Genomic DNA, 15138 nt, shown 5'->3' with positions numbered 1-15138 from the left:
AGGCTCAAGAGAGTGATGCAGAGGCATAAGAGAGGGATGCTGAGGCTTAAGCGAGTGATGCAAAGGCTCAAGAGAAGGATGCAAAGGCTCATGTGAGGGATGTAGAGGCTCAAGAGAATGATGCTGACGCTCAAGAGAGTGGTGCAGAGAATCAAGAGAGTGATAGAGAGGCTCAAGAGAGTGATGCAGAGGCTCAAGAGAGTGATGCAGACGATCAAGGTAGTGATGCAGAGGCTCAAGAGAGTGATGCAGAGGATCAGGAGAGTGATGCAGAGAATTAAGAGGGATGCAGAGGCTTAAGAGAGTGATGCAGAGGCTTAAGAGAGGGATGCAGAAGCTCAAGAGAGTGATGCAGAGAATTGAGAGGGATGCAGAGGCTTAAGAGAGTGATGCAGAGGGTTAAGAGAGGGATGCAGATGCTCAAGAGAGTGATTCAGAGGCTTACGTGAGTGATACAGAGAATCAAGAGAGTGATGCAGAGGCTCGAGAGAGTTATGCAGAGGCCTGGAGAGAGGGATTCAGAGGCTTAAGAGAGATGCAGAGGATGAAGAGAGTGATGCAGAGGCTCAAGAGAGGGATGCAGAGGCTTAAGAGAGTGATGCAAAGGCTCAATAGAGGGATGCAGAGGTTCATGAGAGGGATGCAGGAGTTCAAGAGAGGGATGCAGAGGCTCAAGAGAGTGATTCAGAGGCTTACGATAGTGATCCAGAGGCTTAAGAGAGTGATGCAGAGGCTTAAGAGATGGATGCAGGGGCTCAAGAGAGGGATGCAGAGGCTTACGAGAGGGATGCAGGGGCTCAAGAGAGGGATGAAAGTGAGGAAATTACCTCAAGTGAGGTAATGTGATTACCTCAAGTGAGGTAATGTGATTACCTCAAGTGAGGTAAGGTGATTACCTCAAGTGAGGTAATGTGATTACCTCAAGTGAGGTAAGGTGATTACCTCAAGTGAGGTAATGTTATTACCTCAAGTGAGGTAATGAAAACTCATTGATTTTTATCATTTGTATTTGAAACAACATCTTTATATGTCTTTTCTTGGATCTAAATAATACGAAACCTCGCTTTATGATTTGAAGTTAAAATCCTCAAATTTGGTAATATAGCGATTTTTTTCATGTTTTTCATGTAGTGTGATTGTACGTAAATATATTCGTTTTACCAATATTTCGATAATTCTTCATGTTTTCTCACGATATGTGATTTGGCCTTAAGTCTGAGAATTTCGCATAATATTGCATTTTAAGCAAGTTTTCTTGCGTTTTGTTTTGTACTAAAAATCATCGAATTTACCAATATTTCGACGTTTATCATCCTCTCTTCCTTTATGTGATTTAAACAAAATATCATCGAATTAGGCAATATTTTGCCGTTTTTCCACGTTTTTGTGAATTTTCAGTTTATTGTTAATAATTCATTAAATATACGATAAAAATGATGCAAACACATAATTGATTAGATAATAACCTTAAATACATAATTTTCAATCAAATATTTGTTTCTCGTTAAAATACTGAGTAAGATATTAAAAAGGGGAGAAGTTCTGTTTTTATTGCATATATCGACGTTTCAGCCGGATTAGAGCGGTTTTACGTGTTCATCTTCCATCGGTAATATAAACGGAAAATCAGGAACATTTTAGATAATTCCAATAAAAACACATTGATTTTTATCATTTGTATTAAAAACAACATTTTTATATGTCTTTTCTAGGATCTAAATAATATGAAACCTCGCTTTATGATTTGAAGTTAAAATCTTCAAATAAGGTAATAGAGCGATTTTGTTCACGTTTTTTATGTAGTGTGACTTCACGTGAATATATTCGTTTTTACCAGTATTTCGATACTATTTCATGTAGCATCACGATATGTGATTTGGCCTTTAAATCTCAGAATTTCGCATAATATTGCATTTTAAGCAAGTTTTCTTGCATTTTTTTCGTACTAAAAATCATCGAATATAGCAATATTTTGACGTTTATCATCCCCTTTTCCTTTATGTGATATAGGGTTTGGGCAAAATAGGAGGGTTTGGGCAAAATGTGATCTATCGCCGCTCTAAGTAATTAGCATATTTTCGGTACAAAAAGTCGTAATTTCAAACTGCGAATACGTGCAGAGAGCCAGAATTTGGCTCCAAAATATGGCTCTAGGGTCGAATTTGGTATATTTGGGATATTTTGAAAACTGCAGGGGGGTTTGGTCAAAATGTGACCCATCGCTGCTTTCAGTGATTGGCATATTTTCAGTATAAAAAGTCGTAATGTCAAACTGCGAATACTTGCAGAGAGCCAGAATTTGGCTCCAAAATTAGGCTCAAAGGTCGAATTTAGGATGTTTGGGATATTTTGAAAACTGCAGGGAGGGATTAGGCAAAATGTGGTCCATCGTCGCTCTCAGTAATTGGCATATTTTTGGTATAAAAAGTCGTCATTTCAAACTGGGAATACGTGCAGAGAGCCAGAATTTGGCTCCAAAATATAGCTCAAGGGTCGAATTTGGGATGTTTGTGATATTTTGAAAACTGCTTGGGGGTTTGGGCAAAATGTGACCTTTCGCTGCTTTTAGTAATTGGCGTATTTTCAGTATAAAAAGTCGTAATTTCAAACTACGAATACGTGCAGAGAGTCAGAATTTGGCTCCAAAATTAGGCTCAAGGGTCGAATTTGGGATGTTTGGGATATTTTAAAAACTGCAGGGAGGGTTTGGGCTGAATGTGTTCCATCGCCGCTTTCAGTAATTGGCATATTTTCGGTATAAAAAGTCGTAATTTCAAACTGCGAATACGTGCAGAGAGCCAGAATTTGGCTCCAAAATATAGCTCAAGGGTCGAATTTGGGAAGTTTGGGATATTTTGAGACTGCAGGGGGGGTTTTGGCAAAATGTGACCCATCGCCGCTCTCAGTAATTGGCATATTTTCGGTATAAAATGAAATTATTTCAAATTGCGAATACGTGCAGAGAACCCGATTTTAGTTCCAAAATATGTCTCAAGCGTCGAATTGGGGATGTTTGGGATATTTTAAAAACTGCAGGGGGTGGGGGGGGGGTTTAGGCAAAATATGACCCATCGCTGCTTTCAGTAATTTGTATATTTTCGGTATAAAATATCGTAATTTCAACCTGCGAATATGTGCAGAGAGTCAGAATTTGGCTCTAAAATATTTCTCAAGGGTCGAATTTGGGATGTTGGGGATATTTTGAAAACTGCAGGAAGGGTTTGGGCAAAATGTGATCAATCGCCGCTTTCAGTAATTGGCATATTTTCGGTATAAAAATTCGAAATTTCAAACTGCGAATACATGCTGAAAGCCAGAATTTGGCTCCAAAATTTGGCTTAAGGATCGAATTTGGGATGTTTAGGATATTTTGAAAACTGCAGGGGGGTTTGGGCAAAATGTGACCCATCGCTGCTTTCAGTAATTGGCATATTGTCGGTATAAATTGAAATAATTTCAAACTGCGAATACGTGCAGAAAGCCAGAATTTGGCTCCAAAATATTGCTAAAGCGTGGAATTTTGGATGTTTGGAATATTTTGAAAACTGCAGGGAGGGTTTGGCCAGAATGTGATCCATCGCTGCTCTCTGTAATTGGCATATTTTCAGCATAAAAAGTCGTAATTTCAAACTGCGAATACGTGCAGAGAGCCTGAATTTGGCTCCAAAATAAGGCTCAAGGGTCGAATTAGGGATGTTTGGGATATTTTGAAAACTGCAGGAAGTGTGTGGGCAAAATGTGATCCATCGCCGCTTTCAGTAATTGGCATATTTTCGGTATAAAAAGTCGAAATTTCAAACTGCGAATACGTGCTGAGAGCCAGAATTTGGCTACAAAATATTGCTCAAGCGTCGAATTTGTTATGTTTGGGATATTTTGAAAACTGCAGTTAGGGTTTGGGCAGAATGTGATCCATCGCTGCTCTCAGTAATTGGCATTTTTTCGGTATAAAAAGTCGTAATTTCAAACTGCGAATACGTGCAGAAAGCCAGAATTTGGCTCCAAAATTCAGCCTCTGCATCATTCTCTTCAGCCTCAGCATCACATTCTTAACCCTCTGCATCATTCTCTTCAGCCTCTGCATAACACTCTTGAGCCTCTGCATCACTCTCCTGAGCCTCTGCATCACTCTTTTACGCCTGTGCATCATTCTCTTCAGCTTCTGCATCACTCTCTTCAGCCTCTGCATCCCTCTCTTAAGCCTCTGCATCATTCTCTTCAGCCTCTCCATCCCACTCTTAAGCCTCTGCATCTTTCTCTTCAGCCTCTGCATTCCTCTCTTAAGCCTCTGCATCACTCTCTTGAGCCTTTGCAACACTCTCTTAAGCCTCTGCATCCCGCTCTAGAGCCTCTGCATCACTCTCAAGAGCCTCTGCATCCCTCTCTTGAGCCTCTGCATCCCTCTCTTGAGCCCCAGCATCCCTCTCTTGAGCCTCTGCATCCCTGTTTTGAACCTCTGCATCCCTCTCTTAAGCCTCTGCATCACTCTCTTCAGCCTTTGCATTACTCTCTTGAGCCTCTGCAACCCCTCTATTAAGACTCTGCACCACTCTCTTAAGCCTCTGCATCACTCTATTGAGCTTCAGCATCACTCTCTTGAGCCTCTACATCCCTCTCTTGAGCCTCTGCATCACTCTCGTAAGCCTCTGCATCACTCTCTTGAGCCTCTGCAACACTCTCTTCAGCCTTTGCATCACTCTCTTAAGCCACTGCATCCCTCTCCTGAGCCTCTGCATCCCTCTCTTCATCCTCTGCATCACTCTCTTATGCCTCTGCATTACTCTCTTAAGCCTTTGCATCACTCTCTTCATCCTCTACATCATTCTCTTGAGCCTCTGCATCCCTCTCTTGAGCCTCTGCATCATTCGCTTGAGCCTCTGCATCACTCTCTTGAGCCTCTGCATCCCTCTCTTGATCCTCTGCATCGCTCTCTTGAGCCTCAGCATCACTCTCTTCAGTCTCTGCATCCCTCTCTTGAGCCTCTACATCCCTCTCTTGAGCCTCTACATCACTCTCTTGAGCCTCTGCATCACCATTTTAAGCCTCTGCATCGCTATTTTGAGCCTCTGCATCACTTTTTAAGGCCTCTGCATCTCTCAATTCAGCCTCTGCATCACTCTCTTGAGCCTCTGGATCCCTCTCTTGAGCCCCTGCATCACTCTCTTGAGCCTATACATCACTCTCTTGAGCTTCTGCATCACTCTCGTGAGCCTCTACATCCCTCTCTTGAGCCTCTGCATCACTCTCGTAAGCCTCTGCATCACTCTCTTGAGCCTCGGCATAACTCTCTTGAGTCTCTGCATCCCTCTCTTAAGCCTCTGCAACACTCGCATCAGCCTCTGCATCCCTGTCTTGAGCCTCTGAATCCCTCTTTCGAGCCTCTGCATCACTCTCTCGAGCCTCTGCATCACTCGCTTGAGCCTCTGCAACACTCTCTTAAGCCTCTGCATCCATCTCTTGAGCCTCTGCATCACTCTCTTCAGCCTTTGCATCACTCTCTTGAGCACCTGCATCCCCTCTATTAAGACTCTGCACCACTCTCTTAAGCCTCTGCATCACTCTATTGAGCTTCTGCATCACTCTCTTGAGCCTCTACATCCCTCTCTTGAGCCTCTGCATCACTGTAGTAAGCCTCTGCATCACTCTCTTGAGCCTCTGCATAACTCTCTTGAGTCTCTGCATCACTCTATTGAGCCTCTGCAACACTCTCTTCAGCCTTTGCATCACTCTCTTAAGCCACTGCATCCCTCTCCTGAGCCTCTGCATCCCTCTCTTCATCCTCTGCATCACTCTCTTGAGCCTCTGCATTACTCTCTTAAGCCTTTGCATCACTCTCTTCATCCTCTTCATCATTCTCTTGAGCCTCTGCATCCCTCTCTTGAGCCTCTGCATCATTCGCTTGAGCCTCTGCATCACTCTCTTGAGCCTCTGCATCACTCTCTTCAGCCTCTGCATCCCTCTCTTGAGCCTCTACATAACTCTCTTCAGCCTCTGCATCACCATTTTAAGCATCTGCATCGCTATTTTGAGCCTCTGCATCACTTTTTTAGGCCTCTGCATCTCTCACTTCAGCCTCTGCATCACTCTCTTGAGCCTCTGGATCACTCTCTTGAGCCCCTGCATCACTCTCCTGAGCCTATGCATCACTCTCATGAGCTTCTGCATCACTCGCGTGAGCCTCTACATCCCTCTCTTGAGAATCTGCATCACTCTCGTAAGCCTCTGCATCACTCTCTTGAGCCTCGGCATAACTCTCTTGAGTCTCTGCATCCCTCTCTTGAGCCTCTGCAACACTCGCATCAGCCTCAGCATCCCTCTCTTGAACATCTGAATCCCTCTTTCGAGACTCTGCATCACTCTCTCGAGCCTCTGCATCACTCGCTTGAGCCTCTGCAACACTCTCTTAAGCCTCTGCATCCATCTCTTGAGCCTCTGAATCCCTCTCTTGAGCCTCTGCATCACTCTCCCGAGCCTCTGCATCACTCTCTTAAGCCTCTGCATCACTCTCTCAAGCTTCTGCATCACTCTCTTGAGCCTCTACATCCCTCTCTTCAGCCTCTGCATCACTCGCATAAGCCTCTGCACCACTCTCTTGAGCCTTTGCATAACTCTCTTGAGTCTCTGCATCACTCTCTTCAGCCTCTGCATCCCTCTCTTGAGCCTCTGCATCACTCCCTTGAGCCTCTGCATCACCCTCTTAAGCCTCTGCATCCCTATTTTGAGCCTCTGCATCCCTATTTTGAGCCTCTGCATCACATTTTTAAGCCTCTGCATCCCTTTCTTGAGCCTCAGCATCCCTCTCTTGAGCCTCTGCACCCTTCTCATGAGTCTCTGCGTCCCTCTCTTGAGCCTTTGCATCACTCTCTTAAGACTCTGCATCACTCTCTTGAGCCTCTGCATCCCTCTCTTGAGCCTCTGCATCCCTCTCCTGAGCCTCTGCATCCCTCTCCTGAGCCTCTGCATCACTCTCTTGAGCCTCTGCAACACTCTCTTAAGCCTCTGCATCTCTGTCTTCAGCCTGTGCATCACTCTCTTGAGCCTCTGCATCCCTCAAGTGGGCCTTTGCATCACACACTTAAGCCTCTGCATCACTCTCTTGAGCCTCTGCATCCCTGTCTTGAGCCTCTGCATCATTCTCCTAAGCCTCTGCATCACTCTCCTGAGCCTCTGCATCACTCTCTTGAGCCTCTGCATCTCTCTCTTGAGCCTGTGCATCCCTCTCTTAGGCCTCTGCATCACTCTCTTTTAATCCTCTGCATCCCTCTCTTGAGCCTCTGAATCACTCTCTTAAGCCTCTGCATCCCTCTCTTGAGCCTCTGAATCCCTCTTTTGAGCCTCTGCATCACTCTCTCGAGCCTCTGCATCACTCTCTTCATCCTCTGCATTCCTCTCTTGAGCATCTGCATCACTCTCTTGGGCCCCTGCATCCCTCTCTTGACCCTCTGCATCACTCTCTTGAGGCTCTGCATCACCCTCTTAAGCTTCTGCATCCCTCTCTTGAGCCTCTGCAACATTCTTTTCAGCCTCTGCATCACTCTCTTAAGCCTCTGAATCCCTCTCTTGAGTCTCTAAATCCCTCTCTTGATCCTCTGCATCACACTCTTGAGCCTCTGCATCACTCTCTTGATCCTCTGCATCACTCTCTTGAGCCTCTGCATCACTCTCTTAAGCCTCTGCATCCATCTCTTGAGCCTCTGAATCCCTCTCTTGAGCCTCTGCATCACTCTCTCGAGCCTCTGCATCACTCTCTTAAGCCTCTGCATCACTCTTTAAAGCTTCTGCATCACTCTCTTGAGCCTCATCATCCCTCTCTTGAGCCTCTGCATCACTCTTGTAAGCCTCTGCACCACTCTCTTGAGCCTCTGCATAACTCTCTTGAGTCTCTGCATCACTCTCTTCAGCCTCTGCATCCCTCTCTTGAGCCTCTGCATCACTTCCTTGAGCCTCTGCATCACCCTCTTAAGCCTCTGCATCCCTATTTCGAGCCTCTGCATCACATTTTTAAGCCTCTGCATCTTTTTCTTGAGCCTCTGCATCCCTCTCTTGAGCCTTTGCATCACTCTCTTAAAACTATGCATCACTCTCTTAAGCCTCTGCATCCCTCTCTTGAGCCCCTGCATCCCTCTCTTTTGCCTCAGCATCCCTCTCTTAAGCCTCTGCATCACTCTCTTGAGCCTCTTCATCAGTTTCTTCAATCTCTGCATCCCTCTCTTGAGCCTCTGCATCATTCTCTTGAGCTTCTGTATCACTCTCTTGAGCCTCTGCATCCCTCTATTAAGCCTCTGCATCACTCTCTTAAGCCTCTGCATCACTCTTTTTAGCCTCTGCATCACTCTCTTGAGCCTCTCCATCACTCTCATAATCCTCTGCATCACTCTCCTGAGCACCGGCATCACTCTATTGAGCCTCTGCATCACTCTCTTGAACTTCTGCATCCCTCTCTTGAGCCTCTGCATCATTCTCCTATGCCTCTCCATCCCTCACTTGAGCCTCTGCATCCCTCTCATGAGCCTCTGCATCCATCTCTTGAGCCTTTGCATCACTCTCTTAAGCCTCTGCATCCCTTTCTTGATCCTCTGCATCACTCTTTTGAGTCTTCAGCATCCCTCTCTTAATCCTCTGTATCCCCTGTCTTGAGCCTCTGCATCACTCTCTTGAGCCTTTGCATCACTCTCTTAAGCCTCTGCAACACTCACTTCAGCCTCTGCATCACTCTAGTAAGCCTCTGCATCACTCTCTTGAGCCTCTGCATAACTCTCTTGAGTCTCTGCATCAGTCTCTTGAGCCTCTGCAACATTCTCTTCAGCCTTTGCATCACTCTCTTAAGCCACTGCATCCCTCTCCTGAGCCTCTGCATCCCTCTCTTCATCCTCTGCATCACTCTCTTGAGCCTCTGTATTACTCTCTTAAGCCTTTGCATCACTCTCTTCATCCTCTTCATCATTCTCTTGAGCCTCTGAATCCCTCTCTTGAGCCTCTGCATCATTCGCTTGAGCCTCTGCATCACTCTCTTGAGCCTCTGCATCCCTCTCTTCATCCTCTGCATCACTCTCTTGAGCCTCTGCATCACTCTCTTCAGCCTCTGCATCCCTCTCTTGAGCCTCTACATAACTCTCTTCAGCCTCTGCATCACCATTTTAAGCTTCTGCATCGCTATTTTGAGCCTCTGCATCACTTTTTTAGGCCTCTGCATCTCTCACTTCAGCCTCTGCATCACTCTTTTGAGCCTCTGGATCACTCTCTTGAGCCCCTGCATCACTCTCCTGAGCCTATGCATCACTCTCATGAGCTTCTGCATCACTCGCGTGAGCCTCTACATCCCTCTCTTTAGCCTCTGCATCACTCTCGTAAGCCTCTGCATTACTCTCTTGAGCCTCGGCATAACTCTCTTGAGTCTCTGCATCCCTCTCTTGAGCCTCTGCAACACTCGCATCAGCCTCTGCATCCCTCTCTTGAACATCTGAATCCCTCTTTCGAGACTCTGCATCACTCTCTCGAGCCTCTGCATCACTCGCTTGAGCCTCTGCAACACTCTCTTAAGCCTCTGCATCCATCTCTTGAGCCTCTGAATCCCTCTCTTGAGCCTCTGCATCACTCTCTCGAGCCTCTGCATCACTCTCTTAAGCCTCTGCATCATTCTCTCAAGCTTCTGCATCACTCTCTTGAGCCTCTACATCCCTCTCTTCAGCCTCTGCATCACTCTCGTAAGCCTCTGCACCACTCTCTTGAGCCTCTGCATCTCTCTCTTGAGCCTGTGCATCCCTCTCTTAGGCCTCTGCATCACTCTCTTTTAATCCTCTGCATCCCTCTCTTGAGCTTCTGAATCACTCTCTTCATCCTCTGCATCCCTCTCTTGAGCCTCCGAATCCCTCTTTTGAGCCTCTGCATCACTCTCTCGAGCCTCTGCATCACTCTCTTCATCCTCTGCATTCCTCTCTTGAGCATCTGCATCACTCTCTTGGGCCCCTGCATCCCTCTCTTGACCCTCTGCATCACTCTCTTGAGGCTCTGCATCACCCTCTTAAGCTTCTGCATCCCTCTCTTGAGCCTCTGCAACATTCTTTTCAGCCTCTGCATCACTCTCTTAAGCCTCTGAATCCCTCTCTTGAGTCTCTAAATCCCTCTCTTGATCCTCTGCATCACACTCTTGAGCCTCTGCATCACTCTCTTGATCCTCTGCATCACTCTCTTGAGCCTCTGCATCACTCTCTTAAGCCTCTGCATCCATCTCTTGAGCCTCTGAATCCCTCTCTTGAGCCTCTGCATCACTCTCTCGAGCCTCTGCATCACTCTCTTAAGCCTCTGCATCACTCTTTCAAGCTTCTGCATCACTCTCTTGAGCCTCATCATCCCTCTCTTGAGCCTCTGCATCACTCTCGTAAGCCTCTGCACCACTCTCTTGAGCCTCTGCATTACTCTCTTGAGTCTCTGCATCACTCTCTTCAGCCTCTGCATCCCTCTCTTGAGCCTCTGCATCACTCCCTTGAGCCTCTGCATCACCCTCTTAAGCCTCTGCATCCCTATTTTGAGCCTCTGCATCACATTTTTAAGCCTCTGCATCTTTTTCTTGAGCCTCTACATCCCTCTCTTGAGCCTCTGCACCCTTCTCATGAGTCTCTGCATCCCTCTCTTGAGCCTTTGCATCACTCTCTTAAGACACTGCATCACTCTCTTAAGCCTCTGCATCCCTCTCTTGAGCCCCTGCATCCCTCTCTTTTGCCTCAGCATCCCTCTCTTAAGCCTCTGCATCACTCTCTTGAGCCTCTTCATCAGTTTCTTCAATCTCTGCATCCCTCTCTAGAGCGTCTGCATCATTCTCTTGAGCTTCTGTATCACTCTCTTGAGCCTCTGCATCCCTCTATTAAGCCTCTGCATCACTCTCTTAAGCCTCTGCATCACTCTCTTTAGCCTCTGCATCACTCTCTTGAGCCTCTCCATCACTCTCATAATCCTCTGCATCACTCTCCTGAGCACCGGCATCACTCTATTGAGCCTCTGCATCACTCTCTTGAACTTCTGCATCCCTCTCTTGAGCCTCTGCATCATTCTCCTAAGCCTCTCCATCCCTCACTTGAGCCTCTGCATCCCTCTCATGTGCCTCTGCATCCATCTCTTGAGCCTTTGCATCACTCTCTTAAGCCTCTGCATCCCTTTCTTGATCCTCTGCATCACTCTTTTGAGTCTCAGCATCCCTCTCTTAATCCTCTGTATCCCCTGTCTTGAGCCTCTGCATCACTCTCTTGAGCCTTTGCATCACTCTCTTTAGCCTCTGCAACACTCACTTCAGCCTCTGCATCACTCTAGTAAGCCTTTGCATCACTCTTTTGAGCCTCTGCATAACTCTCTTGAGTCTCTGCATCAGTCTCTTGAGCCTCTGCAACATTCTCTTCAGCCTTTGCATCACTCTCTTAAGCCACTGCATCCCTCTCCTGAGCCTCTGCATCCCTCTCTTCATCCTCTGCATCACTCTCTTGAGCCTCTGTATTACTCTCTTAAGCCTTTGCATCACTCTCTTCATCCTCTTCATCATTCTCTTGAGCCTCTGCATCCCTCTCTTGAGCCTCTGCATCATTCGCTTGAGCCTCTGCATCACTCTCTTGAGCCTCTGCATCCCTCTCTTCATCCTCTGCATCACTCTCTTGAGCCTCTGCATCCCTCTCTTGAGCCTCTACATAACTCTCTTCAGCCTCTGCATCACCATTTTAAGCTTCTGCATCGCTCTTTTGAGCCTCTGCATCACTTTTTTAGCCTCTGCATCTCTCACTTCAGCCTCTGCATCACTCTCTTGAGCCTCTGGATCACTCTCTTGAGCCCCTGCATCACTCTCCTGAGCCTATGCATCACTCTCGTGAGCTTCTGCATCACTCGCTTGAGCCTCTACATCCCTCTCTTTAGCCTCTGCATCACTCTCGTAAGCCTCTGCATTACTCTCTTGAGCCTCGGCATAACTCTCTTGAGTCTCTGCATCCCTCTCTTGAGCCTCTGCAACACTCGCACCAGCCTCTGCATCCCTCTCTTGAACATCTGAATCCCTCTTTCGAGACTCTGCATCACTCTCTCGAGCCTCTGCATCCATCTCTTGAGCCTCTGAATCCCTCTCTTGAGCCTCTGCATCACTCTCTCGAGCCTCTGCATCACTCTCTTAAGCCTCTGCATCACTCTCTCAAGCTTCTGCATCACTCTCTTGAGCCTCTACATCCCTCTCTTCAGCCTTTGCATCACTCTCGTAAGCCTCTGCACCACTCTCTTGAGCCTCTGCATAACTCTCTTGAGTCTCTGCATCACTCTCTTCAGCCTCTGCATCCCTCTCTTGAGCCTCTGCATCACTCCCTTGAGCCTCTGCATCACCCTCTTAAGCCTCTGCATCCCTATTTTGAGCCTCTGCATCACATTTTTAAGCCTCTGCATCCCTTTCTTGAGCCTCAGCATCCCTCTCTTGAGCCTCTGCACCCTTCTCATGAGTCTCTGCGTCCCTCTCTTGAGCCTTTGCATCCCTCTCCTATGCCTCTGCATCACTCTCTTAAGCCTCTGCATCATTCTCTTGAGCCTCAGCATCCCTCTCTTAAGCCTCTGCATCCCTCTCTTGAGCCTCTGCATCATTCTTTTAAGCCTCTGCATCACTCTCTTGAGCCTCTGCATCACTCTCTTAAGCCTCTGCATCTCTGTCTTCAGCCTGTGCATCACTCTCTTGAGCCTCTGCATCCCTCTCTTGGGCCTTTGCATCACACACTTAAGCCTCTGCATCACACTCTTGAGCCTCTGCATCTCTCTCTTGAGCCTGTGCATCCCTCTCTTAGGCCTCTGCATCACTCTCTTTTAATCCTCTGCATCCCTCTCTTGAGCTTCTGAATCACTCTCTTCATCCTCTGCATCCCTCTCTTAATCCTCTGTATCCCCTGTCTTGAGCCTCTGCATCACTCTCTTGAGCCTTTGCATCACTCTCTTTAGCCTCTGCAACACTCACTTCAGCCTCTGCATCACTCTAGTAAGCCTTTGCATCACTCTTTTGAGCCTCTGCATAACTCTCTTGAGTCTCTGCATCAGTCTCTTGAGCCTCTGCAACATTCTCTTCAGCCTTTGCATCACTCTCTTAAGCCACTGCATCCCTCTCCTGAGCCTCTGCATCCCTCTCTTCATCCTCTGCATCACTCTCTTGAGCCTCTGTATTACTCTCTTAAGCCTTTGCATCACTCTCTTCATCCTCTTCATCATTCTCTTGAGCCTCTGCATCCCTCTCTTGAGCCTCTGCATCATTCGCTTGAGCCTCTGCATCACTCTCTTGAGCCTCTGCATCCCTCTCTTCATCCTCTGCATCACTCTCTTGAGCCTCTGCATCCCTCTCTTGAGCCTCTACATAACTCTCTTCAGCCTCTGCATCACCATTTTAAGCTTCTGCATCGCTCTTTTGAGCCTCTGCATCACTTTTTTAGGCCTCTGCATCTCTCACTTCAGCCTCTGCATCACTCTCTTGAGCCTCTGGATCACTCTCTTGAGCCCCTGCATCACTCTCCTGAGCCTATGCATCACTCTCGTGAGCTTCTGCATCACTCGCTTGAGCCTCTACATCCCTCTCTTTAGCCTCTGCATCACTCTCGTAAGCCTCTGCATTACTCTCTTGAGCCTCGGCATAACTCTCTTGAGTCTCTGCATCCCTCTCTTGAGCCTCTGCAACACTCGCACCAGCCTCTGCATCCCTCTCTTGAACATCTGAATCCCTCTTTCGAGACTCTGCATCACTCTCTCGAGCCTCTGCATCACTCGCTTGAGCCTCTGCAACACTCTCTTAAGCCTCTGCATCCATCTCTTGAGCCTCTGAATCCCTCTCTTGAGCCTCTGCATCACTCTCTCGAGCCTCTGCATCACTCTCTTAAGCCTCTGCATCACTCTCTCAAGCTTCTGCATCACTCTCTTGAGCCTCTACATCCCTCTATTCAGCCTTTGCATCACTCTCGTAAGCCTCTGCACCACTCTCTTGAGCCTCTGCATAACTCTCTTGAGTCTCTGCATCACTCTCTTCAGCCTCTGCATCCCTCTCTTGAGCCTCTGCATCACTCCCTTGAGCCTCTGCATCACCCTCTTAAGCCTCTGCATCCCTATTTTGAGCCTCTGCATCACATTTTTAAGCCTCTGCATCCCTTTCTTGAGCCTCAGCATCCCTCTCTTGAGCCTCTGCACCCTTCTCATGAGTCTCTGCGTCCCTCTCTTGAGCCTTTGCATCCCTCTCTTATGCCTCTGCATCACTCTCTTAAGCCTCTGCATCATTCTCTTGAGCCTCAGCATCCCTCTCTTAAGCCTCTGCATCCCTCTCTTGAGCCTCTGCATCATTCTTTTAAGCCTCTGCATCACTCTCTTGAGCCTCTGCATCACTCTCTTAAGCCTCTGCATCTCTGTCTTCAGCCTGTGCATCACTCTCTTGAGCCCCTGCATCCCTCTCTTGGGCCTTTGCATCACACACTTAAGCCTCTGCATCACACTCTTGAGCCTCTGCATCTCTCTCTTGAGCCTGTGCATCCCTCTCTTAGGCCTCTGCATCACTCTCTTTTAATCCTCTGCATCCCTCTCTTGAGCTTCTGAATCACTCTCTTCATCCTCTGCATCCCTCTCTTGAGCCTCTGAATCCCTCTTTTGAGCCTCTGCATCACTCTCTCGAGCCTCTGCATCACTCTCTTCATCCTCTGCATTCCTCTCTTGAGCATCCTGCATCACTCTCTTGGGCCCCTGCATCCCTCTCTTGACCCTCTGCATCCCTCTCTTGAGCCTCTGCATCATTCTCCTAAGCCTCTCCATCACTCACTTGAGCCTCTGCATCCCTCTCATGAGCCTCTGCATCCCTCTCTTGAGCTTTTGCATCACTCTCTTAAGCCTCTGCATCCCTTTCTTGAGCCTCTGCATCACTCTTTTGAGTCTCAGCATCCCTCTCTTAATCCTCTGTATCACCTGTCTTGAGCCTCTGCATCACTCTCTTGAGACTTTGCATCACACTCTTAAGCCTCTGCAACACTCACTTCAGCCTCTGCATCACTCTCTTAAGCCTCTGCATCCCTCTCTTCATCCTCTGCATCACTCTCTTGAGCCTCTGCATCATTCTCTTGAGCCTCTGCATCCCTCTCTTGAGCCTCTGCACCCTTCTCATGAGTC

This window comes from Procambarus clarkii, chromosome 24, assembly GCF_040958095.1.
Source record: "Procambarus clarkii isolate CNS0578487 chromosome 24, FALCON_Pclarkii_2.0, whole genome shotgun sequence".
Classification (NCBI taxonomy): Eukaryota; Metazoa; Arthropoda; class Malacostraca; order Decapoda; family Cambaridae; genus Procambarus; species Procambarus clarkii.
The sequence above is the reverse complement of the archived record's forward strand: the minus strand, read 5'-3'. Positions refer to the sequence as shown.